This window comes from Olea europaea, chromosome 1 (assembly GCF_002742605.1).
Source record: "Olea europaea var. sylvestris chromosome 1, O_europaea_v1, whole genome shotgun sequence".
NCBI classification, from domain to species: Eukaryota; Viridiplantae; Streptophyta; class Magnoliopsida; order Lamiales; family Oleaceae; genus Olea; species Olea europaea.
Genome location: NC_036237.1, coordinates 15,515,577 through 15,520,638, shown reverse-complemented (window position 1 = coordinate 15,520,638; position 5,062 = coordinate 15,515,577). Strand labels below are relative to the sequence as shown.

Genomic DNA, 5,062 nt, shown 5'->3' with positions numbered 1-5,062 from the left:
TTCAAAGGTTATCATAAAACATCTGGGGAATTTCAATTCAGATCACGATGGATGTGTTCTTATGTTGTAGAGAGTTTAGGGTGTTACAGAATAGTGCTCGTGATGGAGATTCAGTTCCCAAGGCATGGCATCAGTTTCTTCAGACAATGTAACTTTATTTCATGAAATTTCAAGAATATTTCTCATCACAATCCATGAATTGAATGGTTCAATTTGTCAGGAAGAAGTTGAATAAGTTAATAATCAATTGTGTTATAACTTTCAAGTATCTCAGCTTTATATCAATTTCAGTCTTTCTCCATTTATAGATACAATCAAAGCCTTGAGCACATACAAGCTGGTTTTTGCAAAGAGAACACGGGTGGATAATAGAAGAAGAATCTAATGGGTTTTCAAGAATGTATTGAATTAAATGATGAAGATGATAAAATACATTTGAGAGCCTCTCGGTTTTCTTTTCCGGTTCCTTTGCCTCCCACACACAGATCAGTACAATAGCTTGGTTACCAAACATGTCAATCGGTGCATTCCATGAGGTTAGCAATTTAGTATCTCTTAATAAAACAAATCATAACTTCCCAAAGCCCTGCATATGCTATCAAGGCTTTACATGTTCTCTGATAAATTGCTCCAACTGAGATATGTCACCTGTCAAACCGGATGCTTCTGCAATTGTTACTTTATTATGGCACTGAGAAAACCCAAAGGCTTCTCCAGGTACCCCGAGTGTATACTCATTAGCAATGTCTGCTGTAGATAGTGTGGTTCTTGATATGCGAAGCTTATCACTAAATGAAAAGAGCAGGCAGCAATTCAATTTACGGAGTTAGGATTAACAGTGATAATCGGTATACGAGTACATTAGCCAACACTTAATCATTGAATAACAGCATATTGTGTAAGGTAACTTAAAATTCATTTACAACGGGATGAGAATAATGCCATACAAATGGTTGAAAAGTATGAGATACGAAGAAGATCAGATGAAATCTAATGTCAACCATCAAATTTGATTTCTGAAATCAACAACATGACTAAGATCGTCTAAAGCATAAAAGTAATAGTTACCTTTTTGTTTCCAAGGTTAATAACTAAGTTATTTCTACTTTATTAAACAAATTAATAAAGCATTTATTCATAAGTAACTTTTTTAAGCTTAGCCAAAGAAGCTCCTTATGAAACTTCTTTTCCCATTCAGATGGTCATCCTTTCATTTTATATCAATCCATGTTAGTGTTCCCATAAGAACTCACTTGATGATATAATGCCTCTAAATGAAGAGTTCACAAATGTGACTAGTTCTAATTTTATCCTTTTCCATTTCTTAAAAAACGTATATTTTGACGTTATTGTTTCACATGCCTATTAAATTCATGTATTACTTCTTGCTGAGCTGCATCCTTATATATCATTACTGATCATATCGTTCCCCTATAAAATTTTCCTTACAATCTTGTAGCTGTGATTACAAAGAATCCAAAATCAAACCCTCCACTTAGTCCAACCTGATTTTTCATGTCATAGAAAATCATCTTCAACCTCTGTTTTTCTTGTACCTCAAAAGATTCAATAATTCTGCAATGGAGAAAAGATGTTACTTTTTCATTTTCATCTTTCCCTACTGTTATATTTTTTCCCTTGTAACAATTTGGCTTGTTTTTCTTCCGTTAAAGTACCTTTTCCACCTTTCTCTAATCTCCTTGTTAGCACTCGGCATCCTATTACTTCTAATGTGCCTAATATCACTAAAAACACAATGACCCATCCTATTCCTCCTAGCACTAGCCTCATTCTATGAATTAAATATGGTTGCATTCGTCATTCTATCTATGAATGCTCGTAGTAACCTTTTTATGTTGGAATATCTATTACACTATGAAAAATAAAAATCTTCATTTTTTGTGAAATATAATCGGCAACAAAGCTAGAAACTAACTGTATCAAAATGGATTGTATGTATGGAAGAGGTGACAATTTAATTACCGAAAGCAAAATCGTGTATAAAATGCTCCTCACGTTTCCTTTTCCAGCCGTTTTCTGATAAAATCCTTTTTGTGTGCAGTAACTTTATCCACCTTGTTGCAAAGGAGTAATAGTGGAATCTTTTCCTTCACTACATTTGCCTTAGTCAAAATATCATATGGTACCTTTAGCACAAAATAAACAAGAGAGTTAGAGTCAATGCGTTAAGTATCTGTACTCACGTGGGGTGTAGAGAGGTTGTATATGTGCACATGCATGCTTGAATCAAGGTACAGATAGTATGTACTCTGAAGCAGCACGGCAATTTGGCAAAACTTCCACAGCATCCACCACAAAAACAATTGCCGCTGCTTGAGGCAAGAAGTCATCTTGTTTAGGTCGAAGACGGGAATGTCCAGGAACATCAACAAGATGAACAGGCCTTAATTTATCCTTCTGTAATGCAAGCAAAATCAGGTTCAGCTACGCTAATCTTTCAATTAACTTGAGAAAGAAAGGGTCATAGGAGAAATGAAATTAATGTTTATTTTATTTTATTTTTTATTTTTTTGATAACTATGGGTATCTGGGTCAGTTCACGCGCACCTCGACTAATTCCACAGGGTCCGAAAGTTTACAACCCGGTACTCATCTCAATAGCCTGACCATTGAGCTACCCCTCAGGATTAAAATTAATGTCTTATGCTACTCTAGTCTTAAAAGACGTAATGCAACGTAAATTCCTCAAATTTTGTGCAAGAATAAACATCCTTTTTACTGAACCGGAGCAATCCTCTATGCATGTAAGCATGCTTGCCAAAGAAATATCTATATATGACTCTTGCCACCAAATAGAGTGCAACACCTTGGTTGTTTGGGAGTGTAGCACAAAAGTACCTTCATTTGGTTCTATTGATGTCACAATACCCTGATGAGAGGAGCCATCTCGAAGCTGAATCAAAAACATTTTACATCTTAATAGTTGAGATAGAGATCATAATCCAAAATTTTACTAAACATTTTTTACAAGGCTGACCTGGCGAAAGAGAACAGTTTTTCCACTTCCACTAAGCCCCGTTAATGCAATGGTGTTAGATGATTTACGCTTGAATAATCGAACTGCAACGCAATAAAATGTGTTGTGAGATCACATGTAAGCTTCTGGCAGGGATTTGTGCTGAGTAGAGAAGTGAATTCCAAATTTAAGGAATGATGAAGGAAAAGAAAGTATAAAAAGCTCATGCATCCCAAGCAAGAAGTCAGAAGATCAATTGTTTGATCATCCATCAGTAATCTTAAAATTCAATTTTCCGATACTCGCATCTCCAAAGATTCAATCAAGTCAGCAAGCCCGGCTTTCTTGGGAAGCTGGACTGTAACACCATAACTTAGACCTAGGGCAATAAGATTTGTTTAAGGCTTGACTTGAGCGCATACAGCTAAAGGGAAAAGGATAACTGAAACCACAACTGGATCAATTCGTTTTTGATAGAAATCTGAATTTGCTCAAAAGCATAATACTTGAGCTCAGTTTCTCTCTTCTAACAGTATGAAATCCTATATCTAACGTTTTTCGGATTTGATTAAGCACTATGAAAAATAAATCAAAGTCTTTGTTTAAATAAAAAATCCTCCCCTAAAAATTACAATTCAACATTTGCTTCTTTCAATTTCCATTTTGAACCAAGCATGAATGAGAGATTTATCTCGGTATCTTCCGTTCTATGCACCCTAGATAAAAAATAAAAAATAAAAAATAAAAAAAAATAAACACAAAAAAACGAAAAAACAAAAACAAAAAAGCTAATGAGAAAATTCCAGAATTTCCCCCTTACTTAGATTTGTACATTCACTTCTCATGAGTTTTGCTTTATAGACAGAAAAATGAATATTTTCCTCGAAATTTCCTCTCATTCTATTTTTTCCATTATTTCTTTTACTTTTTCCCCTTCTCATTTCTGTTGAGAAAACTTCTTTTTCACTTCAAGGATAAAGTTATTAACCAAGAAACGAGAACAAAAATTTAAAAAGATGACCTCAATTCAGAAGCACTTGTATTTTTAATGACTTAAACCCTAATAATAAATTTTCTCACCATAATACTCAAATTGAGACATTCGTCCTTATAATCTTCTCACCATAGTACTCAAATTGGGACACTCGGCCTCCTAGGCACACATAATTCGCCAAGACCTCTTGGCAGATGTGCTGCTTTCGCAGCCTTGAAGACATTGAAAATAACATTTGACAGAGCAACGTAAAGGAATAGAGTGACCTAAGCCTTGCTGCCACGATTCACTGAGCCCTAGTCCTTTGACACTCCAATTAATTAACTCTCAACTACAATTGCTTATTTCAGACTGCATTGCTTTCTCCATGGCCCCATACTAACAAAAATTGCAAGTTTCAACGTAGAGGCCAATTTTATTACTTAAAACTATATGCAGAATGAAGGTTTTCTTGGAATTTAAGGATCCAATATCCAAATACAAGAAAAACCTCCTTGACACATTTATCATTTGTCAATATATTTCTTAGTCCTAAAATTTTGAAATCTCCATAACAAGAACTACATAAAATTGCAAGCTTATATACAACACCAAATTTACTGCTAATAATACCAAAGATATTGCAAAAAAGGGCTAATCGACAGATCCTATTAAAACAAAATGCAGGAACCCAACAGAGAAGTGGAATTCATCGAATTTAAAATTTGTATAAAATTGTACACGGTAAAATTTTGAGTAATTACTGATTATGAAGAGAAATGCGGTGAAAACGACTACTCCAATTGCAGCGTAAATCTGGATTGGTGGAACTTTCTGAATAAATTCTTGAGCCTCATCCAACCATTTCTGCATTTGGATCTTCAATTCCTCAATTTACTCCTCATCCATTGTGGTCAGAAACCTACAGGTACAAAAAAATGGATTTTCAGAAAGTATAAAAGGTAAACGAAAGGGAAAAGGTAAAACAACGTCGATTGACCTGATCGGAAAGGGGCGTCTTCACTGGGGAAATGCGATTTTGAATTTCACGAAATGAACCTGACAGAAAAATGGCGCCCTAAACCGTTGTTTGAGTTTCATTCAAATTTTAA

The 5,062-nt window shown here is 34.7% G+C and overlaps 1 pseudogene; it reads right to left on the bottom strand.

The window, feature by feature from the left end:
• Nucleotides 1-275: 275 nt before the first annotated feature.
• On the bottom strand, nucleotides 276-4,859 carry LOC111395413 (annotated as a pseudogene).
• Nucleotides 4,860-5,062: the final 203 nt, after the last annotated feature.